Source organism: Dama dama, chromosome 6, assembly GCF_033118175.1.
Source record: "Dama dama isolate Ldn47 chromosome 6, ASM3311817v1, whole genome shotgun sequence".
Taxonomy (NCBI): Eukaryota; Metazoa; Chordata; class Mammalia; order Artiodactyla; family Cervidae; genus Dama; species Dama dama.
In genome coordinates, this window is record NC_083686.1 from 25,635,940 (window position 1) to 25,662,151 (window position 26,212).

Sequence of the window (26,212 nt, forward strand, 5' to 3'; positions counted from 1 at the left end):
GAACAGGCTTGTAGTTGCCAAGGGAAAGTGGAATGGAGGAGAGATGGATCGTGAGCTTGGGATTAGCAGATGCAAACTATGACGTATAGAATGTGTGTGTGAGTCACTCAGTCGTGTCCAGCTCTTTATGACCCCATGGACTGTAGCCCACCAGGCTCCTCTGTCCATGGACTTCTCCAGGCAAGAATACTGGAGTGGGTGGCCATTCTCTTCTCCAGGGGACCTTCCCAATCCAGGGATCAAAGTCGGGTCTCCCACACTGCAGGTAGATGCTTTAGAGTCTGAGCTACCACGGAAGCCCGCATATAGAATGGATAACAACAAAGTTCTACTATATAGCACAGGGGACTACATTCAATATCCTATATTGAGAAGAATATGAAAAAGAATATATATGCATAACTGAGTCGGTGTGCCGTACAGCAGAAATGAACACTGTAAATCAACTATACTTGAAAAACATTTAAAAAATTTTTTTCTCCAAGGTAAAAATGAAAAAAATCTAAGGTGGGAAGCACAGGAACCAGCCTCACTGGCATGGCTAGGAATTCTGTGGACAGTTCCTGCCAGTTGGGAAAATCATCTCCAGAGAAACAGACCTCTCCAGGCCTGTGAAAATCCGAACATCAGCCTTGAGTTATCTCTTGTCTGAGTGAACACCCCCGCTCTCGGGGTGCAACTCATTTAGATTCTTCTCTTTTGCAAATAAGGGGACAACATAAGTCATGAAACTGCTTTTACAAATTTAGCGTAATCTGACTTCAATAATCTAGAGCCCAGAAATCACCAGAATATTTTGTTTTTACAACTTAATATTTTGTCTTTACTTTTCAGAGGATCCATCACAGAATGAGCCCATATCAACTATTCTTGTATCACAAGGTAAACTCATTCAATCTAATATCTAAAAGTCCTCATTAAAAAGTTACACGTGTGGTTAATTCCTTTTAGAAGACTTTATGTCAACTGACAAATGTCTTTGTCTGTTTTTTTTTTTTTTTTTTTTTGCTAAGCAAGCTCAGAGATCAGTTTACACTTATTTTCAGGAATTATGTTTCGTATAGACTTTGATCTGTAGATGGCGGCTTCTTGGTATATTGCTTGCTTCTTCACATCTCCCTGAAGATGCTTGGAGCATCTTTGAAAGCTCAGGTTTCTGCTCAGAGAGAACTGTCAAAGCATACAGCTCTCTGTTCCTCACCTTGGTACTTGACTGTCCTTTCTTTTCATAGGCAGGGATGAATCTCCATGTTTCTATGGATCCTTGTTGCTTTTTTTTTTTTTTTTTTCAGTGAGGCTGCTAATCTCTGGAAAATTTTTGTACCAGTACTCTGCTCGGCTAACTCCTAACTCCATTCTCTTCATATGTTTTGTTGTCCAATTAACATTACAACAAGCCCCTTTATTATTCACAGACCTTAAAGTAATTTTTGTAATTTCTTCTTGGAAGTAACTTTTTTTGAGAACTTAAAAAAATATCTTTGAACTGAAACAAAACTTCCTAACAATTAAGTGTCAGATAACTGTTTTGGTTTTCTTTTCCCCCTTGCAGTACCTTCAGAGGCTTTATGAACTCTGCAGTGCCTTTGTAAGTTTTCATTCTTGATTTTTCTATCATTATCAGCACTTGAGAGAAGAACGAAGGCTCAGGAAAATAAAGGAAAAGACACAGGAAATGTGAAATCATGTTTGAGGGTTTGTCATCATAATACTGGCTAATTTCCCATTTACATCTTGTTTTTAATACAACTTTAAGTCACTTATTATGAATTAAGAATGTTCCGCATACTAACAAAATTACTAATTAATGGAAGAACTAATACTTGTGAATTTGTTTGAAAAGCCTTAGAATTTTTTGAAAATGTTGAAGACAGTTATTAAGCCAAAGTCCTCTCAAATTTTCATTACATGTATCCTACTAATAATATCTGAGAAGGAACTTCAATTTAAAAAAATATATATATATTCATATGTATATAAATATGTGAAGCCATTTAATAAATCACAATTTCCTTCCTTCTGCTTTTCAGCTCTAAAATGTCCATTTTATGTCAAAGACACCATCTTATCTTTTAATCCCTTGAGCATTTTAATCATAGCTATTTTAAAGTCAGTGTCTAGTAATTACAACTATGTGTATCTCCTGAGGGTCTGCCTCTCTGATCTAATTTTTTTTTCATTGTCAGTCCAGTCTTGTCTCTCCCACTCCCTCTGATACTTTTTTTAAACCTGGTTGTTTTTGATTGAGCAGTTAACGTTGTTTTTGAAAACTGTAGACAAGCTGAGGTTCTAGATGAAATTGCCTTCCTCCAGACAGAAAGTATTTTTTTTCCTAGACTGTGTAGACTATGGGCACAACATTCACAGACCACGTTGATCCATACAGGGACTGAGTTGATTAGAACAAGTCCCCCTGGTTCCTTCTTACTCCCAGGGTGAGGTCTTTGGAGTTCCAGCCATAAGACTGGTTACTCATTAAGTCTCCTGCTCCCTGCGTGCTAAGTCGCTTCAGTCGTGTCCGACTCTTCACAACCCCAGGAACATGTAGCCTCCCAGGCTCCTCTGTCATGGGATTCTCCAGGCAAGAATACTGGAGTGTGCTGCCATGCCCTTCACTCCTTCTCCCCGGCAGCCCCTGAACTTGAACTTTTGTCCCCTAGCCCTGTGGGTTTGTTAAAAGTCCTGCTCATCACTTCTCGGCCTTTTGGCTAAGATCAAGTGTTAAAAGTCCTGCTCAGCCACTACTTTTGGGATTGCCAATTGCCTCGAAAGTAAAGTCATATGTCTCCCTGGGATTTTTGCCTCCCCACAATCTCAAGTCCATAAAACCTCACTTTCTTATAACTCTGCTACCTTCAGAAGCATGCTTAAACATTTGCGGGGGGCGGCGAGGGGGGTGTCCAACTCTTCCAGTTGTTCTTTCCAAAGGGATTGACTGGAACAACAGGTTGGAAAGAAAGTAGTTGATTTTCTTTTCAATGATCAAATACAAACAATGTGAAATTTCATTAACTGTCCTACACATACAGAGAACTAGAAGAAGCTGATAATTTTAATAAAACTAAAAAAAAAAATGGTAATGGTTGAAAATTCTCTTATCTATAATAAACTTAACAACGTTTTATTATTCAAGTAGTGGCTATGTAATATTTGTGTATTGAGTATTTATAGATGCATTCTTGTGTCTTGATTTTTGTCTTATTAGAGGAAACCATCAGTGAACAGAGGGACAACCACGGACTCCATGCTACCGTTCTCACCAGTGACAGAAGCTGCTCCACCTCTGACTCCTACTCCATCAGGCCCCTCTACCCTTGACAGACGGGGAGACATGTGATTCATGAAGTCCCACAGAGACTTCCTAGCCAAACACTGCATTCTTCCTCCTGCATTGCTTATCACCACAACTGATGGTCAAAGACATCATCTCTCTGCTCCTTGGACCACAGCACACCCTTTTCAGTATCCTGGATAAAATGGCAATGCTTCATTAAAAAAATGCTTTTATCACGCCTATTATTCCCGAGTGGAATGTCATTTTCCATCATTATTGACATTTAATGATAGTTCAGGAAAATGAGCAGAGGAATCTCAGAAACAGGATCTCTTTCTCTGGGAAGTCACAAGCCTATAGTTAAGAACCAGAGGTTCTATGACAAAAGAAGGAAGGAAAAAGAATTTTGGGGAGGGGTATGCAGCCTGCAGTCTCTGCCAAACATGGGGAGGTGAGAGGTGACAGGACCATCCCCAGCCTACATCCAAGCCTTGAGAGACTTCTGGGATGCTTTCCAGCAAGAGGAGATGGCATTTTGACCCTTTTAACTGGGAGGGAAACTGATAAAGCCATGAAGAAATGCACTTAAAATTTCTTTTTGTCTTATTTGAGAGGCAAAGTTACAAGTTTCTCCCTGATCTGTTTATACAGATGTACAAAGCAAAAAGGAAGAAAGATTTTGTGGATATGACTCATTCTCCATCTCTACAAATACTAGGTCCACTTTTCACGAGAGAGAATGGTAACCTTGGCACCTCTGAATTAAGAACAATGATCACAGTCTATTAGTCCTTTCTGTGCCTCCACAGTGAAAAACCACTACATGGCATTCATAGGGGGCTTTAGTTTTGTTTGGGAAGTTTCCCAAAGATCTCTCCTTACACCGGGTTACAACAGGCTATACCTAGAAATCGAAGGAAACGAACTCTGCATACAAAAGGTGTGTGTGCATGCTATATCTCTAAGTCGTGTCCGACTCTTTGCGACCCTATGGACTGTAGCCTGCCAGGCTCCTCTGTCTGTGGGATTCTCCAGGCAAGAGTACTGGAGTGGGCTGTCATGCCCTCCTCCTGGGGATCTTCCTGACACAGGGATTGAACCCTCATCTCTTAGGTCTCCTGCACTGGTAGGTGGGTCTTTACCACTAGCACCTCCTGGAAAGCCCATAGAAGAGGACACACAATCAACTTCATAGAAGTCAAAGTCTCAGACTTGAAAAGAACCTTAGAGGCCACAGAGTCGACATCACCTGGGGGCTTGTTAGAAATGCAGGCGAGATCAGGCTCCACTGGGGACCAGCCCAAGCAGTATCTGCATTTAATCAGCACCCCCTGATTAAGTGCTCCTCCACATCACTGACATATAGTCAGCTGCCAGAATACTTCAGTCTATGCAAGAGAGCCATTCCATAGTCCTTTCTTGGCTAACTTTGATCTTGGAAAAAGTCATTCTTTGTATGGAATTAAAATTTGGTTCTAACCCAACTCTGTAGTCATATCGGATAAATCCAGTCTGTTTTCTCAATGTTAACCTTTCAAATAAATAAAAATAATTTCCACAGTCCTGCATTCCTCCAAGCAAAACTTGCCCAGTCCTCCAACTATTCCCTCTGTGACACTGATTTTTCCCCACATTCTGGGAGTCTTTGCCAAAGATTCTCTAGTTTTTATATTGCCCCCACCCTCAATGGTGGTTTTCAGAACTGCACATAATACCACAGATGTGATCTGGAAAAGGACAAAAATGGGATGATTGTCTCTGACATTTCAGATCCTACACCTGTTAATATGATCCAGGGCTGTCCCTGTCTTTCTGGGTAACCACAAAGTCCTTCCCAAGCCTTGCTAAAAACATGGTGGTGTCTTCTGTGCCTGGACCCTTGGACTGAAGGATGGGGCCTCACTCACATTTACTCCTGTTATCACTTACGTGATTAGACCCAGATCAGCATTCTCACACACAGATATTTCTAATCTCGTTATTTAAATGTATTCTCTAGGCTTTAAATGTAATACTCTAGTCTTTAAATGTATTCAAGCTCACAACTCAATGTTATGCTGTTAGGCAGCCTGGATAGGAGAGTTTTGGGGGAGAATGGATCCATGTATATGTGTGGCTGAGTCCCCTCACTGTCCACTTTAAACTATCACAACATGGTTAGTTTTGTTTTGGTATACAAAAAAAAAAAAAAGTGAAAAATAAAAAGTTTAAAGTTTGAAAAAAATTTTTAAAAATAAGTATTTTTTTAAAAAGCAATAAATAAATTCAAGATCAGTAGTTCAATATATGGTCTTAACTCTGTTCACCTATCCATCCAAAAATTTTAAGTATCTCCTCAGTTTCAGGGGAAACAGATGAGAATAGGACAATCTGGGCTTCTGTTCCTCATCTTTTTTTTTTTTTGCATTTATTTTTATTAGTTGGAGGTTAATTACTTTACAATATTATAGTGGTTTTTGCCATACATTGACATGAATCAGCCATGGATTTACATGTGTTCCCCAACCCGATCCCGGTTCCCTTCTGTCCTCATCTGATTCTCACTGCTTTGAAGCAGTATTTGCTATTCCTGGGAAAGTGAAAGTGAAGTCACTCAGTTGTGTCCGACTCTTTGCGACCCCATAGGCTGTAGCCCACTGGGCTCCTCCATCCATGGGATTCTCCAGGCAAGGACACTGGAGTGGGTTGCCATTTCCTTCTCCAGGGGATCTTCCCGACCCAGGGATCGAACCCGGGTCTCCCGCATTGTAGGCAGACGCTTTACCATCTGAGCCACCAGGGAAGTCCTAGGAATTCCTGGGAGGGTGCTGTTAAATATAATGAAATATATTTGATGCTATAGCAGATACCCTAAGGGCTGTAAATTATAGTTTCATGAGCACTGAGAATGAACAGAGTAAGGACTTAGTAAAGCAAATATTTACATGGCTAATAAAGGGAATGTGACATGCATCTTGACAGCTGGGTCCTGTATGAAAATGCTTATCCAGAACTACCCAGCCCCGGCTCCACTTTAGAATCATCTGGGGACTTTAAATACACCAAAGTCCAAGCCTACTGAATTGACCCTTTGTGGTTGTGGAGAGAACCAGAGCATCACCATTTTTTAGTTGCCTGGGGTGGTCCCAACGTGTAGTGGGGTTTGAGACCCACAACTCTACATGGATTCTTGGAAGAACAGAGGTCTCTCTGCTCTCAGGGATTGGTTCCAGGATCCTCCACAGATACTAAGACCTGGGAGTGCTGAAGTTCCTTACATAAAATGGCCTAGTATTTGCGTATGACCTATACACATCCTTCCTCCCTGTATACTTTAAATCATTTCTAGATTACTTATAAAACATGGTGGGTACTCAGTTCCTCAGTCCTGTCTGACCCTTTGGGACCACATGCACTGTAGCCCATCAGGCTCCTCTGTCCACGGAATTCTCCAGCCAAGAATACTGGAGCAGGTTGCCATTTCCTTCTCCAGGGGATCTTCCCCACCCAGGGATCCAACCCCGATCACCTGCATCGGCAGGTGGATTCTTTACTACTGAGCCACCAGGGAAGACCACTTATAATACCTAATACAACATAAGTACTATGTAAATAGTTTTTACATTATATTTTTTAGGAAATAATGATTGAAAAAAAAAAGAAGTCTGCCTGTGTTCAGTACATACACAACCATCATTGCCCTAATTACATAGTACCGGTAAGAAACAACCTAATATTTTCTTTCAACACTTAGATTGCTTTTGTTTAACGACCTCAAAGAGAACTACAGAGAATAAAACTATATTTAAAACACAAGTACACAGAGGAAAATATAAAGAAACTATAAATTCATTCCCTCTGTCTTCCACACACACACACATAAGCTGCTAACACTCACCAAAACCCTGGTTCTTCTCACCTGATAACCCTAGATAACCATGTCGATGATGCTGAGGACAACTGCCTGTATGGTGCCTATAGAGCCCATGGGGATGAGTGGCACTGAGATTTCAGGCTAAGCTGAACTTCTGACAGAACATCAGAAGGATCATCTCAGTGGGAGGAACTGGGTCCTGATTATAGATTATGGATGCTTCAGAGGAGGCTCTTCTCCAGTGGACCACATTCTGTCAGACCTCTCCACCATGACCCGTGCATCTTGGGTGGCCCCAGATGGCATGGCTTAGTTTCATTGAGTAAGACAATGCTGTGGTCCGTGGGATCAGATTGGCTAGTTGTCTGTGATTGTGGTTTCAGTCTGTGTGCCCTCTGATGCCCTTGGACTGCAAGGAGATCCAACCAGTCCATCCTAAAGGAGATCAGTCCTGGGTGTTCATTGGAAGGACTGATGTTGAAGCTGAAACTCCAATACTTTGGCCACCTGATGCGAAGAGCTGACTCATTTGAAAAGACCCTGATGCTGGGAAAGACTGAGGGCAGGAAAAGAAGGGGATGACAGAGGATGAGATGGTTGGATGGCATCACCGACCCAATGGACATGGTTTGGGTGGACTCCGGGAGCTGGTGATGGATAGGGAGGCCTGGTGTGCTGTGGTTAATGGGTTGCAAAGAGTCAGACATGACTGAGCAATCGAACTGAACTGAACTGAATAGAGGAGGCTCAGTAACAGCCAGGACCTGTTATATAATAGAAAACTGTTCCCTTTGGAAGTGTCACTAACCACATGCTCCTTGAAAATCAGACACCTCAACACTTGCACCTGTTGGAAAGCTGCCACAAACTTCTCAAATATCCAAACCAAGAAAACCCACTGTAACAATTCTATCCAAGACAAACCATTCAATATCATGGTAATTCAAGTCTATGCCCCGACTGGTAATGCTGAAAAGCTGAAGTTGAACAGTTCTATGAAGACCTACAAGACCTTCTAGAACTAACACTCAAAAAAGATGTCCTTTTCATTATAGGGGACTGGAATACAAAAGTTGGAAGTCAAGAAATACCTAGAGTAACAGGCAAATGTGGCCTTGGAGCACAGAATGAAGCAGGACAAAGGCTAATAGAGTTTTGCCAAGAGAACGCACTTGTCATAGCAAACACCCTCTTCCAACAACATAAGAGAAGACTCTACACATGGACATCACCAGATGGTCAACACTGGAATCAGACTGATTATATTCTTTGCAGCCAAAGATGGAGAAGCTCTATACAGTCAGCAAAAACAAGACTGGGAGCTGACTCAGACCATGAACTCCTTATTGCCAAATTCAGACTGAAATTGAAGAAAGTAGGGAAAACCACTAGACCATTAAGGTATGATCTAAATCAAATCCCTTATGATTATACAGTGGGAATGAGAAATAGATTTAAGGGACTAGATCTGACAGACAGAGTGCCTGATGAACTATGGATGGAGGTTCATGATACTGTACAGGAGACAGGGATCAAGACCATCTCCAAGAAAAAGAAATGCAAAAAAGCAAAATGGCTGTCTGAGGAGGCCTAACAAATAGCTGTGAAAAGAAGAGAAGCAGAAAGCAAAGGAGAAAAGGAAAGATATACCCATTTGAATGCAGAGTTTCAGAGAGTAGCAAGGAGAGATAAGAAAGCCTTCCTCAGAGATCAAAACAAGGAAATAGAGGAAAACAATAGAATGGGAAAGACTAGAGATCTCTTCAAGAAACTTAGAGATATCAAGGGAACATTTCAGGCAAAGATGGGTTCGATAAAGGACAGAAATGGGATGGACCTAACAGAAGCAGAAGATACTAAGAAGAGGTGGCAAGAATACACAGAAGAACTGTACAAAAAAAGATCTCCATGACCCAGATAATCACGATAGTGTGATCACTCACCTAGAACCAGACATCCTGGAATGTGAAGTCAAGTGGGCCTTAGGAAGCATCACTATGAGCAAACCTAGTGGAGGTGATGGAATTCCAGTTGAACTATTTCAAATCCTAAAAGATAATGCTGTGAAAGTGCTGCACTCAATATGCCAGCAAATTTGGAAAACTCAGCAGTGGCCACAGGACTGGAAAAGGTCAGTTTTCATTCCAATCCCAAAGAAAGGCAATGCCAAAGAATGCTCAAACTACTGCACAATTGCAACCTCACAAGTAATGCTCAAAATTCTCCAAGCCAGGCTTCAGCAATATGTGAACCGTGAACTTCCAGATGTTCAGGCTGGTTTTAGAAAAGGCAGAGGAACCAGAGATCAAATTGCCAACATCCTCTGGATCATCAAAAAAGCAAAAGAGTTCCATAAAAAGATCTGGTTCTGCTTTATTGACTATGCCAAAGCCTTTGACTGTGTAGATCACAATAAATTGGAAAATTCTGAAAGAGATGGGAATACCAGACCACCTGACCTGCCTCTTGAGAAATCTGTATGCAGGTCAGGAAGCAACAGTTAGAACTGGGCATGGAACAACAGACTGGTTCCAAATAAGGTCTGTCTAGTCAAGGCTATGGTTTTACCATTGGTCATGTATGGATGTGAGAGTTGGACTATAAAGAAAGCTGAGTGCTGAAAAATTGATGCTTTTGAACTGTGGTGTTGGATAAGACTCTTGAGAGTCCCTTGGACTGCAAGGAGATCCAACCAGTCCATCCTAAAGGAAATCAGTCCTGAATATTCACTGGAAGGACTGATGTTGAAACTGAAACTCCAATACTTTAGCCACCTGATGCGAAGAACTGACTCATTTGAAAAGACCCTGATGCTGGGAAAGACTGAAGGCGGGAGGAGAAGGGGACGACAGAGGATGAGATGGTTGGATGGCATCACCGACTCAATGGACATGAATGAGTTTGAGTAAACTCTGGGAGTTGATGTTGGACAGGGAAGCCTGGTGTGCTGCAATCACGGGGTGGCAAAGAGTCGGACACGACTGAGTGACTGAACTGAACAATTCTGTCTCATCATCGAGCTCTCAGTGGTTCACGTCGTACCCCTCTCCAAACACCTGAAGCTGAAAGTGCCCCCGTCACCGCTTACCTTCAGATTCCGAACACTCCGAATATACATCATTCTCTTCATGCAAGCTCTAGTCCGTCATTTACAAAAGAAAGACTTCTCCGAACTACAAAAGCCAGGCAATAATATTTTGGATCCCAGAGTATCTGCGAAAATCATAAATATACGTACAATGTGAACAAGGCCAGAAGACACACCGCAAATTTACATGCTCCACACCCCTTTTAAGTGACGTCATTCTCTAGCTCTTAATGACGAAAAAATCCGCAGGTTTTATGAAGGTGGAAGGCTGAATGACAGCCTACCGAAACTGTCCACATCCCAATCTCTGGAACCTGCTAATATGTTCAGTTCAGTTCAGTTCAGTCGCTCAATCGTGTCCGACTCTCTGCGACCCCATGAACCACAGCACGCCAGGCCTCCCTGTCCACCACCAACTCCCAGAGTCCACCCAAACCCATGTCAATCGAGTTGGTGATGCCATCCAACCGTCTCATCTTCTGTCGTCCCCTTCTCCTCCTGCCCTCAATCTTTCCCAGCATCAGGGTCTTTTCAAATAAGTCAGCTCTTCGCATCAGGTGGCCAAAGTATTGGAGTTTCAACTTCAGCATCAGTCCTTCCAACGAACACCCAGGACTGATCTCCTTTAGGATGGACTGGTTGGATCGCCTTGCAGTCCAAGGGACTCTCAAGAGTCTTATCCAACACCACAGTTCAAAAGCATCAATTCTTCAACGCTCAGCTTTCTTTATAGTCCAACTCTCACATCCATACATGACCAATGGTAAAACCATAGCCTTGACTAGACGGACCTTTGTTGGCAAAGTAATGTCTCTGCTTTTTAACATGCTATCTAGGTTGGTCATAACTTTCCTTCCAAGGAGTAACCGTCTTTTAATTTCATGGCTGCAGTCACCATCTGCAATGATTTTGGAGCCCAGAAAAATAAAGTCAGCCACTGTTTCCTAATATGTTACTTCATACAAAAAAGAAATTTTGGCAGATGTGATTAAGGATTTGAACCGGAGAGCAGTATTGAAAACTACCAAGACGGCCTTTTAATAGGAAAGGCCAGAGAAAATAGATGTTAGCAGACACAAGATGCTAACATTGCTTGCTTCAAAATGAAAGAAAGGCCAACAGCAGCTAATTCACAGAGGTGGCGGAAGAGGAAAGCGGAAATTCTTCCCAAGGAAACAAAGGGAGCGCCTGCATTTTGACGTTCGGCCTGTAAAATCTGACTTTTCTGAACACTTTCAAGCTCGCGATTAACGTACTACAGCCTCGGAAAGTAGTACCTTAAAGATCAGAAACCCAAACCTGCGGCGGCCCCGTGGTCTGACACCCGCCTCTGCGCACACCCACAAGAGGGCGGGGCTAATGACGTAAAACGACGCGCGCCTTACGCTGGTAGTACTGATGCGAGAAAATAACTCATGGGAAAAGGCTGATTATGGGAAGGATAGAAAGTGAAAGAAAAAAGTAAACAACAAAAACGGGGATTGTGGGATAGTATTTGCAACTCAGCAAACCGTGAACTTAAGTTCCAGGATATAGTTAATGACAAGGAAAGCTAGGTGTGCTGGAGAATCGCAAAATATTAACTTACCACTTCCATAATACATAAAAACCAACTCCTTAGAGAAAGAAGATGAAAAGCCACTCCTTAACTTTCAACTGACTAGTAAAAAGCCGAAAGTTCTGTTTTTAAACAAAGAAATATCAGGGGAAAGCGCGAACGCAGTCCCCCACTACCACAAATTATGCAGTCGAGTTTCCCACATTTGGGGAAATCGCAGGGGTCAGCACATCCGGAGTGCAATGGATAAGCCTCGCCCTGGGAAAACCACCTTCGTGATCATGGTATCTCCCCTGCCAGGTAAGTATGAGTTGCCATCACTGCTTGGTACCACACCATCAGATTCAAATCACACTCTGCGTAGGACGACTTTTCTCCTGCGGTCTATACCACTCCCCTTCTGAGGTATAAAGAGTTTCCAAGAGATAATTACCACCAGCAGCATTTGACATCTGGAAATTGTCTAAACTCTTAGGAAATATGTATGTAGTTTAAGCACGACCAGCAGTCACTGCGCGTATCTACATATTCCACACCCCTTTCGTGATCTCATTTAGCGCGCGTCCTGTTCCTAGCATTGTTAGTGGCGCAGTTCCAATAAAACTTGTGAAGACGCTGCACAAACTTAGACAATATAAATTAGCTTCTATCTTGAAAGCCTTGGGATAAGTGACGTCGATGTTGACATCTGGCGCGGTTCAACAGCCGCTGTCCACGTAACTAAAACAGCAAGTCAGAAAAGACGAAACTTAACCAAAAACAAAAAAAACCTACGTTCGATAGTCTAGTCCTTGGGTCGATAAAAGTAGGTTGTCAGTTTAAACCTTCAAGCCCAAGGACAAAACATACTTTCTTTCAAACAAGCAGCAAACGATCGCCCTTAACCTGAAAGGTCAGTTGCATAAACACTCACTTTACTCTGGCAAACTAGACGGACAAGCGCACACAAGCGCCCCCCTACCTCATATCTGTGAAGTCTCCGGAGTCTGCACAGCCGCCGTGATCACACTCCGCCAGTGGGAACCAGCTTCGTGATCAGTGTCTCCCTTCCCAAACAGGAATAAACTGTGTTTCCTTGTATTCTTAAACGCTCCCGTGCTCAACGCTACAAGCAGAGGGTCATCTGTTTCCTTTTTCACAGACCTTTGAAATCCAGAACAAGACTGCAGGAGAATCCATCTTGCAAGGAAGAAACTTCTGAGCCCTCCCAGACTCATATTAGACTTCCAAAAGAGCAAATCCTGTCTCAGACAGCAGTTAGTAATTCACATTTCCACGTTCACGAAATAAATATTATCAGTGTCCCCAGTCCTCTCCCTCCCTCTTAGGAAACAGAGGTCTTGGCCTTCCCCAATCAATAGAAATTGACTAGCAGCCCATGCTGCAGCAGGAGACCTGGAGAATAAACAACAGGTCCCCTTGATTGCTGGTTCCCCAGAGTAGGAGAGAGGCTTATTATGGCTAAGAGGAGACTTTGTCTTGGGCCCGCCGGTGTAATAAACTGCACGCCACTATCTGCGTTGTCTTTCTGAGTGAGTTTGTTTCCCGGAACTCGTGGCTACAACAGAACCAGTACTCTTTTGGTATTCTCTCTTTGGCCAAAATAAATTAGCCAGAGTTTTGTATCTTTAAAACAGGAAAAAATAATGCTATTTCTAAAAATCTTAGTAAAAATGAACCAGAATAACTGAGAACACAGAGGTGTCTGAGGTGGGTAGAGACACAAATATTATCAGAGCAAGAAAGAAGTGAGCTCTGTTGTTGAAGGGAAAAGCCAATTCTGACTCCATGTTGGAACAGTTCTTTGACTTGCGTTATTGCATTTTTATTATTATAATCATACATAATGGCCTGCCTCCTGCCCTCTCAGACTGACTATTAAACTAAAGTGCCAGGAGTGGGTATTGGGATGGGGAACACATGTAAATCCATGGCTGATTCATGTCAATATATGGCAAAAACCACTACAATATTTTAAAGTAATTAGCCTCCAACTAATAAAAATAAATGGAAAAAAAAACAAAACTAAAGTGCCTTTGTTCAGGACCCTGCACCCCTGCTGGATGACAAGAAGGAAGAAATTTACACATCCCCTGCCTGAGGCTTGCCATTCTCTAACATATTAGAAAGGATTAATGACCTTTTTACTTTGTTTCCTCACCTCCCCCCATCTCTGTTCAGTAAAAGAACCTGGCACTCAGAGGACCTCCCCCCCAGAAGATGGTAATTTTGAAACACTAGTTTGGTATCTTCTAAGTGGGAAGCTTTCTGAGCTTTCCCAATAAAGTCATATTCCTTGCCTCAACACTTCCTTGCTCAGATTCATTGGCCTGTCTTGCGAGACCAGGGCCAGCTTGGACTTGGTAATATTGTGAGCTGCAACTATTCCTGAAATCTGACCTTTTGACAGTCTACTAGTTTGATTTTTTACAGACTATCTCCTCCAAAGTATTATGTAATATAGACATACATATGATACATACATACACCCACATAAATATATATATAGATAAAATCTATATTTATTTTGTTTTGTGACATTTAAGTTTAGATACTTGGAACTCTGGTTTGGGAAACACTCATGTAAGGGGAAAAAGTGGTGCTAGACTGGGCTTCCCAGGTGATGCTAGTGGCAAAGAACTCTCTTGCCCCTACAGGTAGACTTAAGAGATGTGGGTTCAATCCCTGGGTTTGGAAGATCCCCTGGAGGAGGCCGTGGCAACCCACTCCGTTATTCTTGCCAGGAGACTCCCATGGACAGAGGAGCCTGGCAGGCTACGGTCCACTGGATCACACAGCGCTGGAAACCACCGAGCGACTAATACCCTACACTAAACCAGTAGTCTAGAGTATGTGTTCGTGTATGCTTAGTTGCTTCAGTTGTGTTCAACTCTGTGCAACCCTATGTACTGTAGTCCACCAGGCTTCTCTGTCCATGGATTCTCCAGGCAAGAATACCGAAGTGGGTTGCCAATCCCTTCTCTAGGGGATCTTCCTGACCCAGGGTTCAAACCTGTGTCTTCTGCATTACAGGCAGATTCTTTACCAACTGAGCCACCAGATTACTGTTACCATCAAACAAATTTTAAATGCAAAATGTCATTTTCATATTTGTAACTAATAGTGCTTTCTTACATAATAGAGCTGTCCAAGAGCCCATAGTCTTTCAAGACTAGTCTCAATATTTTACAAAAAAAAATTCAGGGGCTTCCCTGGTGGTCCAGGGGTTAAGAATCCACCTGCCAATGCAGGAGACAGAGGTTCAATCCCTGGTCAGAGAACTAAGGTCCCACATGCCATGGAACAACTAAGCCCATGCACCACAAGTACTGAAGCTTGTGCACCATTACTCCTGAAGCACCCTAGAGCTGGTGCTCCGCAACAAAAGAAGCCACCACAATTCGAAGCCTGGGCACCACAATGAAGAGCCCCTGCTCACCGCAACTAGGGAAAGCCCACATGTAGCAGTGAAGAGCCAGTGCAACCAAAAATAAATAATTTAAATTAAAAAATTTTAAAGAAATTCATTGATTTTGGCCTAGTAATCAAAATATTTGTCTGAGACAGTCTGCCTCAGGGCAAGAAGGTCCCCCACTCCCTGGTAACTCAAGCAGGTTGATTAAAGCATTAGCGTTATAATCCTCACAGAAGCCCTGAAGATCTGGATATCCTTTGAGGAGAGTCGTATTTGATTAGAAAAACATAAGGAAATACACATTGTGTTAAATACTAACATAAGTTAGCATAGAGAAAGCTTCTTTAGTCATTTTGCAAAGGTTGAAAACCTCATGCCAAAGCCAAAGTAGATGTAATAATCTCATAGATAAATCTCATCTATAAACAAAAATGTAAAACTCTTAACTAAACCTATAAAATCTTTATGCACTGAAGCTAGTAGGGTATTGAAAGACATATGCAATAACTAAATAGGTTTCACACCAGGAACATAGGCCTGAAGTACACATAAGTATACTGTACATATACGCAGGATACAAATTCACTCTCTAGAAATCTCTGTTGGAGGACTCCCCTTGCAGGTTGTGGATGTGTACATTTTCTGGTACATTTCTATGTGCCCACCAAGGGTAACATTGGAGCAAAGGTCAGCACAAGAGATGTGATGTAACTTGCTGCTGCTGCCTACTCACTTCAGTAGTGTCTTGACTCTGCGCAACCCGATGGACTGCCAGGCTCCTCTGTCCATGGGATTCTCTAGGCAAGAGCACTAGAGTGGGTTGCCATGCCCTTTGTCAGGGGATCTTTCTGACCCAGGGATCGAACCTGGGTCTTCTGCACTGCAGGCAGATTCTTTACCGCTGAACCATCAGAGAAACCCCGTGATATGACTTAGGTTCACTCAATTAGAATTTGACATCTGCCTTGTAGTTTCCTCTAACAACAGGGGTAGTTTTCACTTGGAAAAAAAAAAAAACTGACACATAAAGCATTTCAAATGTTCCTTGTCTGCAGGATTTGGTTCTGTTTCTTTGATGGGTTCTCTGCTGACTAGGAATTCATTGTCGGTTTGTGTACGGTACACCCGGGCCTCACCCAGCTTCTGACGTGCGCGGTCCCCTCCAGCCTCGGTATAATTATGTGAAATCAGGGATGTGTGGTTGGCTGCAAAGCCAGGGGTAAGCAGTTCTCTTAAAAGCAAATCCTGAAAACAGACTGTCACTGCCCATCTGACATCATGTTTTGTAAGGCTTCCTGTCTAGAGAGCACACAACGCCACGGGTATTTTGTGGGGTTAACAGGAGGCCTGATCGGTCTTACTCTCGGTGGAGCTTCCTGTCTATCTCACAAAGCTCCAGCGGCAGCAGGTGAGTCTTGAGGGGTCGGGAGGGAAACACCTACCCTGAGATTTATTGATTTATGGACCTGAGGCTTAGTGAACCTTTTGGTGTCAGCTAGAGGGGGACTTTTTCTGGTGGATGTGGCAACAGGAGATGGTCACTGGAATAGAGCGGAGTGTTTGTATCCTGGGGGTGGGCAACAGGCCCACTGGGGAAGGAAAACATTTTAAGATTTTTATATTTTTAAATTCCATACTTTTAAACTTGTTTTTTCAGTGATTTCTATAATGTACATAAAAAATATGCAGTAGCACATGCTTAAAGATGGATACATAATTAAATGATATCTATATCTATACATTTATATGTATATGGTGCATGCTCAAAATTTTTTACTGATGAAATGTATGATAAAAAAAACAAGAGGGGGTACTCTTTTGCCCCCTTCTGATGCCTATGTCAGAAGCTTTCTCTATCTCCTTTATACTTTAATAAAACTTTATTACATACACACACACACAAAAAAAAAAAACAACAAGAAACAAGACCATGGTGGTAGAAGTCTGTGAGGCAAGCGAGCCTGTTGATTTGCCTGCAAGGTCTCCAGTTTCTTCTCCCTAAAGCTCTCCCCCAGCAGTTTTGCTGAAGGGAAAAGGCAGAAATGGAATCAGCCAAGTTTGTGGCTGCGAAAGACTTCTTCATACATTTCTTTGTTATTCAAACTTGAAACGGTAAGACTAGGCCATTATATGTTTTCCCCTTTCCCAAACCTGTAGAGGAGCGTCTAGTTTAGCAGAAGCGCTGAAGGAACCCAAACAACCCCATACCTACAAGACATTTTAAAAATTAGGATCTACTGGATAAAAGGGACATTTTACTTAGACTGTTTACTTTCCTAAAGTCACTCCAGCCATGCTTTAAAAACAAAATTTATCAGAGCAGGTAATTTAAACATGTATTGTTTATTTTGTAGCTTGTGTGTGTGTACCTAGTCGCTCAGTCCTGCTCAACTCTTGGGACCCCACAGACTGTAGCCTGCCAGGCTCCTCTCTCCATGGGATTCTCCAGACAAGGATAATGGAATGGGTTGCCATTTCCTGCTCCAGGGGATCTTCCCGACCCAGGAGTGAAACCCAGGTCTCCTGTATGGCAGGCAGTCTCTTTACCAACCGAACTGTGAAGGAAGCCCCTTGTAGCTTGCTGGGAAGGTCAAACAGCACAGTAATGAGAGCTTAGTGAGGGTTAGTTTTATTATGACTGGTTTTTTAATTATTATTTAAATTTTTTTATCATTATGACAGAACTCCCACTTGGCCTAACTTTCTTGAGGTGGTTCTCTGGATTTCTGGAAGCTATTTGGGACCCTGAGAAATGTATTCTCTGAATACATTCTCTGAGAAATGTATTCCCTTTCTCCAGGCAGTTCTGGCTTCACTTCTCATTGTCCCTGACCAAACATGAGTGCTTAATTCTCCTCTGACATGGAGCATTCTTAATAAGCAGATTGGGCCAGGTTGCTTTTCCTTCATAAGGGCCCAGTATAACTGGCAGACCTGACAAGCCTTCAGTAAAAAGATACTAACTTTCATCTCTTTATCCCTGTCACCTTGCACGGTAAATGTTTGTTGGATTGAACCGAATATTAGGAGAGGCAGTAACTTAAGTCAAAGGAATGACTATTTAAAGGTGGAATATCAGATGATATCATAGGGAGGGAGAGAGAGCTCATCTCTGTGGGTTAATATTCCTCAGACATAGAATCAGCTTAATCAGCCTCCATAAAGTCAGTCCAGCTGTCCTTCGTTAATACAGAAGGCTGAGTGGTGGGTGGGGAATGGCCCACTCTGGGGAGTGCTGGTCCGGGGTGTGTTGGGGGAAGACCCTAGATGCATGGGAAGAGAAAAGCAGACAGTATCATTGTGCATGACAGGCAGGTGGCTCCCAGGTGCAGAGGTATCCCAGCACCTGGAACTGTACCACACTAGAATGAAGGGGCTTAAAGAGCGAGTCTTGGGAGCAGTACAGTGGGCTTGTGTCTTAGCTTGGGCTCCATAACAAAACACCATGGACTGGGCAGACTGAGAATCAGGCATTTGTTTCTCACCGTTCCGGAGGCTAAGGATGGTCAGGTGCCAGCAGGTCAGGTTCTGGGGAGCCCTTGCTTCTTAGCTGGCAGGCAGCCCCCTTCTTACTGGGTCTTCACACGACAGAGACACAAGGAAAGAGAAGCATGCAACCTCTCTGAGCTCTTCTTAAGGACCCGAATCATACCAAGGGCTTCCCCTTGTGGCTCAAGCTGTAAAGAACCTGCCTACAGAGACCTGGGTTTGATCCCTGGGTCGGGAAGATCCCCTGAGAAGGAGAAGGAAATCACTACCCACTCCAGTATTCTTGCCTGGGAAACCCCGTGGACAGAGGAGCCTGGCAGGGTACAGTCCATGGGGTCGCAAAGAGTTGGACAGGGCTGAAGGAATAACACTCATCTTATCTTGAGGATCCCAGCTTTGTGACTTACTTATCTAAACTTATCTAAACTTACTTATCTCTAAACTTATCTAAACTTACTTATCTCTAAACTTATCTAAACTTACTTATCTCCCAAAGGCCAACCTGTAGCTATTATCACAGAACACAAAGTTTGTCAGCTCTGTGGCTTCCAGGCAGACTGCCATGAATACAATAGGCTCTTGCAAATGCACATGGCAGGCAGTTTGGCCACTGGAATTGCGGTTTTCCAAAATGATGGATGACCCCCTGGGAAAATTCCAAATAAAGTTCAATTTTGCCAGGATCTACCTGAGAACCACAGCTTTAGGCCGTCTTGACAAAATGATTGTGTAAATGGTAAGATATTCAGGCATGCCCATTACCCTGTCCAACTCCAGAGAACCAAGTAAGAAACAGAGGCATGGGGATCAGAAAAAATCAGCTGGAATCAGACAGACATTCAAACCCTGCTCTGCCACCTCCTTTGGTGTGACCTTGGAGAACTTATTAACCTTTCTAACCTTGACTTCCTCTTGTACAACATGTGCATATAAAATACCTTCCTGATGCAGTCACTGAAAGGATCAAATGAAATAATATGTGAAAAGCACACTACACGGGACCTGGAGTATAGAAAGTTCTCAAGAAAGGATTTTTGGGGTGGGACTTCCCTGGTGGCTCAGTGGATAAGATTCTGCCTGCCAATGCAGGGGACACGAGTTCGATCCCTGGTCCGGGAAGATTCCACATGTCGCGGAGCAACTAAACATGCACACCACAACTATTGAAGCCCGTAGGCCCAGGGCCTGTGCTCCAGGAACAAGAGAAGCCACTGCAAGGAGAAGCCCTCCCACTGCAACTAGAGAGTAGCTCCCTTGCAGAAACTAGAGAAAGCCACACATAGCAAAAAGACCCAGTGCAACCAAAAATTAATAAATAAAAAGGATTTGGGGATGACAGGTAGGCAGGAAATAGGGAAGGGGAAAAAAATCCATTTTCCTTTACTCATTTTAGGATCTCCAGTTGCAACCCTGGCAGACTGACAAAGACAGATAAACAAGAGAAAAACAAGCAGAAGTTTGTTAACATGTGCATTGCACATGTGCACAAGGGAGCACCCAGCAATGGGAAACCTAAAAGGTGTTGTTAGAACTTGGGCTCATAGCCTATCTTGTGCTAAAACAAAGGAAAGTGATTTGGGGCTTCTGAGGGGGAGGGGACAAGTTATGCGTGTCAAGAAGCAGCCAGGATCTCGGCAGTGTCCAATGCTTAGCCAGAACCTGATTTTCTAGGACCCATGTGGCCATTAGGTTGCTTTAATTATTTTTCAATTTTGAAAGATTCATCTTCTGATCTAGACAGCTGTGTAAGGCGCTGTTCAGGTCAAACTCACTCTGAGCTGCATCCAGTTTATAGATCCTCTTTATGCCATTTCCCTAGTGGCTCAGACAGTTAAGAATATTCCTGCATGAAGGAAGACCTGGTCCCATCCCTGGGTCAGGAAGATCCCCTGGAGAAGGGAATGGCAACCCACTCCAGTATTCTTGCCTGGAAAATTCCATGGACAGAGGGGCCTGGCAGGCTTCAGGCCATGGGGTTATTGTAGGAAGGGGGTGCCCCTCTCCAGGGCCCCAAGAGCGGGCTCTTGTCTAACACTCGGAAAAGAATTGTCCAAGGAGACACGTGCTGACAAAGCAAGAGACTTTATTGGAAGAAGGCACGGGGGCAGAGAGCAAGAGGGTAAGGGAACCCAGGAGAGCTGCTCAGCCACGTGGCTCGAAGTCTCGGGTTTTATGGGGATGGGATTAGTTTCCGGGTTGTCTTTGGCCAATCATTCTGACTCAGCATCCTTCCTGGTGGCGCACGCATCATTTATTAGTTCCGTATTCCTTCCCAGGACCTCCTGCTATAAAATGACTCATGTGAATGGTTACTAGGGAGCCTGGCCAGGGTGGGCGGTTTCAGTCCGGGTGCTTCCCCTAACAGGGTCACAAAGAATCAGACATGACTGAGCAACTAACCCAAGGGATAAAGCAGTAAGCAATGGAGGCAGAAATCCACTCCTTTTATTTCGTCTCTTGAACAGACTAAAAATTCTACACAGCCAGGCCTCTATTTTATTTATCTATCTCTCTGTTTGCTGCCCAGCTCAGAGCATGGTAATAATAATAAAAGCTAAAAACATATAGAGGGCTGCCGTGTTCCTGTACTATTTTAAATGCATCATACGAACTTCCTCATTTGAATTTCATAATGACCCTTGAAATAGCTTTTAATATTATCTCTGTTTTATAGATGAGAAAAATAAGGCACAAAGAGGTTAAATAATTTGTCCCAGGTCTCACAGCTAGCAAGTGTTTCAAAGTGAGGATTTCACACCCCACCTGCTCTAGTACCTTGGGCTCACGGTACATGGTCACTGTTAAATAAAGACTGATCCAGACATCATCTGTGTATACACACAGTTGTGTTCATTTACATGAATAAAAAAGTTTCCCTTGTGCTTTCAGCCACTCAGCATGGCGAAGCATGTGAGTCTTCTGGTCTTTCTCCACGGAGTTCTCACATTTCAGATGGTGAGTAGCCACTGATGTCTTCACATTTCTTTCCCTTCTAGGTCATCTAGATTTACCTATAGGAACACAAAGGCATGTGAGATCTAGATTTCCCATGCTCTGGACATAAGAGTGACTATATTAATTCTTCCCCCGTCCCCCCATTCTCCACCCTTTTATATCCATTCTCTCTTTCAAGAAAGGATCTAAATTCATTTATGCTAAATTGAAAGCAACCAAAGGTAACTTGCATGCGTGCTCAGCTGCTTCAGTCATGTCCAACTCTGTGCGACCCCATGGACTGTATGTAGCCTGCCAGACACCTCTGTCCATAGGATTCTCCAGGCAAGAAAACTGGAGTGGGTTGCCATGCCTTCCACCAGGAAATCTTTCCGACCCAGGGATTGAATCTGTGTCTCCTGCATCTCCTGCAATGCAGGCAGATTCTTTACTGCTGAGTCACCAGGGAAGCCCTAAGAGTAATTTAGGTATCCATATGATGAAAGTTGGAGAAGGAAATGGCAACCCACTCCAGTGTTCTTGCCTGGAGAATCCCAGGGACGGGAGCCTGGTGGGCTTCCGTCTCTGGGGTCGCACAGAGTCGGACACGACTGACGTGACTTAGCAGTAGTAGCATGATGAACGTGAAAGAGGAGAGTGAAAAGTTGGCTTAAAGCTCAAGATTCAGAAAATTAAGATCATGGCATCTGGTCCCATCACTTCATGGCAAATAGATGGGGAAATAGTGGGAACAGTGGCTGGCTTTATTTTTTTGGGCTCCAAAATCACTGCAGATAGTGATGACAGCCATGAAATTAAAAGATACTTACTCCTTGGAAGGAAAGTTATGACCAACCTAGACAGCATATTAAAAAGCAAGAGACATTACTTTGCCAACAAAGGTCCGTCTAGTCAAGGCTATGTTTTTTCCAGTAGTCATGTATGGATGTGAGAGTTGGACTATAAAGAAAGCTGAGTGCTGAAGAATTGATGCTTTTCAACTGTGGTGTTGGAGAAGACTCTTGAGAGTCCCTTGGACTGTAAGGAGATGCAACCAGTCCATCCTAAAGGAGATCAGTCCTGGGTGTTCATTGGAAGGACTGATGTTGAAGTTGAAACTCCAATACTTTGGCCACCTGATGCAAAGAGCTGACTCATTTGAAAAGACCCTGATGCTGGGAAAGATTGAGGGCAGGAGGAGAAGGGGACAATAGAGGATGAGATGGTTGGATGGCATCACTGACTCAATGGGCATGAGTTTGGGTGGACTTTGGGAGTTGGTGATGGACAGGGAGGCCTGGTGTGCTGCAGTTCATGGGGTTGCAGAGTTGGACACGACTGAGTGAATGAACCGAGCTGAACTGAAATTTTCAGAAGTGATGTTTAAGTTACTGACTCCAAGGCATGAAGAGAGACTAACTTGGATAAAGGGAAAGTCTTTCTGCTCAAGAATAGCTCCACAACACATTCTACCTAAAAAATATTTAGGTTTTTGTTGAAGACTCAGAGAAGAGCCCATGGGCACAGAGGCAGAAGAAAAAGGAGAGCAACAGAGAGCTGACTCCGTCTCCACTGTTGCTGCTTACTTCCTCTGAAATATTCTTTCCCTTCAACCTGCCCCAGAGCCGCCCTCCTCCCCATCCCCAAACCCTTAACTGCTGGTCATCCCTGGGAGTGTGGTTTCAGCAGCACTTCCCTGATCCTCCCTCCCCATCCCCAGTCGAGTCAAATCACCCCAGGCTCACTTGCACTCCCTGCAGTTCTTTTAGCACTTCTAACAGTCCTGACTGAATAATCCATATTGTACTTAGTTGTTTGATGTGTGTCTTCCCTACTATAATTTATGTTCCCAAGGATGGGGACTCTGTCTTGCTCAATACTGTGACCCCCGTGGGGCAACATAGTGGGTGCTCAATAAAGGTGTGAGTCATGAGTGTTGAATGAGCCTGCCAGTATTGATGGTGGTGCCCTGGAACTTGGTGAGCAAGTGTGAATCTTCTTCCTGTGCCTCTGCCTGCCTTCGGTAGGACCTGTCCCGGAAGCACCAGTCTTGAAAGGCATGTGAGCATGGCAGGAAGTAGACACCATCTGAAGCCAGGATGGGGTTCAAGTCCCCACTGCATCACTCACCAGGAAACTGGGCAAGCCTCCCACTTTCATCATTTTTGAAATGAACTGCCTTGAAAATCAAACACAATCACACACGTGTGTGCCATAAGGCACCTTGTAAACATTGCCCTCTGTGGGGATTCATTGGTGTTGTGTGGCGTGAAGCCAGGTCTGCTCAAAGACTAAAGGTCCTCGTGTGGAATTCCAGGTACCTTACAGGCAGGTAGGTAGAGTCAGGTGATAAGAAAGTGTCTTCTCAGTGCCCCAAATCATACTGAATTGGTGGCCACTAACATAAGGCTTGTCGAGAAGAAAACATCCTAAGAACAAAGGCAGAGTAAGGACAAATTGTGAAAGATTGAAATTTAGTGACAATCTGGCTAGTGCGTCTATTCCAGTTATTGTCAGTTTGCCTTTGTTTTATTTTTTAAATTCTATTTATTAATTTTTGGCTGTGCAGGGTCTTTGCTGCACAGGCTTTTCTCTAGTTGCAGTGAGTGGGGTTAACTCTTTGTTGCGGAGCACAGGCTCTAGGGTGCAGAATTTCAGCAGTTGCAGCACGTGGGCTCAGAAGTTACGATGCCTGGGCTCTGGAGCACAGGTCAACGGTTGTGGCGCAGGGGCTCATTTGCTCTGAGGCGCGTGGGATCTTCAAGGACTGGGGATAGAACCCTTGTCTCCTGCTACAGCAGGTGGATTCTTTACCACTGAACCACCAGGGGAGTCCTGCCTTTGACTGTTTTAGACCACTGGAGACAGAGAAGTTAACTTGCACAAACCTGATAGTAATGTAATTAAATCCTGTGCATAGAAATGAGAACTGTCTGGTAGGACACAATTGATTATTGCCTGTGGATATTGACCAGTTGGGCCCATTTTGCACTATCTGTAAATTTATTTCAGTTTCCCTTATTTGAGCAGAAATGTGTGGTATTGAGCTCTCTTTTAAACTGTTGTAACTGCTTGCCAGTGCCCCCATTAATTAATGAATTAAATATAATCCTTGACACTTGTTCCTTTTATGTTTGTGTAAGAATCATGGCTACATTCTCTTTTTTTAGTGAAAGTGAAAGTCACTCGGTCGTGTCTGACTCTTTGTGACCTATGGACTATACAGTTTGATCCCTGGGTCCAGAAGATCCCCTGGAGAAGGAAATGGCTTCTCTCACTTCAGCGGGAAGGAGAGACCCGCTCCAGTATTTTTGCGTGAAGAATTCCACTGACAGAGGAGCCTGGTAGGCTATAGTCTGTGGGGTTACAAAGAGTTGGACATGACTGAAGCGACTTAGCGCACACACACACAAACTCTCTCACACAACACTCTGGACTTTCCTGGTGGTCCAGTGGTTAAAACTCCATGCATCCAATGCAGGGGGTATTGGTTTGATCCCTGGTTGGGGAACTAAAATCCCACGTGCTGTGTGTTGCTGCCAAAAAGTAAAAATTATTTAAAAAGAAAGAAAACCACCATGTGAATCCATTATAATAACGTTTTTAACGTTTACAAAGTCAGAACATTAAAGATCACCTCAGCATCTTAAACACTGCTTATTCTGATTTTGTTTTCTAGTCACTTCTCTTTCATCAGCCATGCATAAAGTGCTTTTTCCTTTTCTAGCATTTTGTGGATCATTTTCAAAGTTTTAAAATATATGTATCTGTAAAATATTTGGAAAGGAAGCCATAGACCAAAAGAACAAAAGGGGTTCTAAGACAACTACATTTTTCTGTTTACAGAAAGGGGTGCTTTGTTTGTCTGAAGAGAGCAGTGACAGCAATCCTGGATACAGAAAAAGCTACTATATAGTTCCAGTGCTGGTAAGTCAGGGGCATTTATGTTTCCTGAAAGAATTAAGTTACTTTGGATCAATGTGTCTCAACAGCAGCACTTTTGGGGCTGGATAATTCTTTGTTGCTGGGCTGTGCTGTGCATTGTAAGATGTTTAGCCAGCATCCCTGACCTGTCCCCTCTAGATGCCACTATCACCCTTATCCTCTATATGGGACAATCAACAATGTCTCCAGACATTGTCAAATGTCCCCTGGAGGGCAGAATTTCTCCCAGGCTAGAATCCTTGTTTTAGATCACTTACAAGAGAAGCCCGTAGCTGAATTGTAGAAACAGCACACTGCTAATATCTGAGGGACTGGTAAAATATGAAGGTGTTTAAATTTTTCAAACTTCTTGTGTACTGAACCCAGATAGAAATGTTTTAGATTCAGAGAGAACAGATTTTTTTTTTTTTTTCTTATCCTATTCTTCTATCATATCAGAGAAATTCTGTACTGGGAATTTTAGTTTAGAAGATATAAAGTTGAAACTATTTCAATTCCAGTATCATCCTGAAGGAAATCCTAAGTCTACAATAACAGCTACATCAGGAAAATATTTAATCATTTAGGACATAATGACTAGGATGTTGGTAGGCCACCTAAAAAACTCTGTGGCTCCCTCAGCAAGAAAGACCAACAGAACCTGGGCTCAGTAAAAG

General features: G+C 43.2%; 1 long non-coding RNA gene and 1 other non-coding gene across 8 annotated transcripts in view; both read right to left on the minus strand.

Annotated features, from left to right (window-relative positions):
* LOC133058796 (uncharacterized) overlaps positions 1-13,201 on the minus strand; it is a 58,187-nt gene extending 44,986 nt beyond the window's left edge. For 5 of the 7 annotated variants that reach the window (XR_009693384.1, XR_009693386.1, XR_009693385.1 and 2 more), the window contains exons 1-2: positions 12,735-13,201; positions 10,216-10,340 (exon numbers count right to left, since the gene is read on the minus strand). This is a non-coding gene — a long non-coding RNA (uncharacterized LOC133058796). Of the gene's footprint in view, positions 1-10,215; positions 10,341-11,492; positions 11,562-12,206; positions 12,280-12,734 lie in introns of those variants that run through there. The other 2 variants (XR_009693382.1, XR_009693381.1) reach the window with 2 other exon arrangements.
* Positions 11,918-12,081, minus strand: LOC133058921 (U1 spliceosomal RNA). Its single transcript, XR_009693432.1, has one exon. It is a non-coding gene; the product is annotated as a U1 spliceosomal RNA (small nuclear RNA).
* Positions 13,202-26,212: the final 13,011 nt, after the last annotated feature.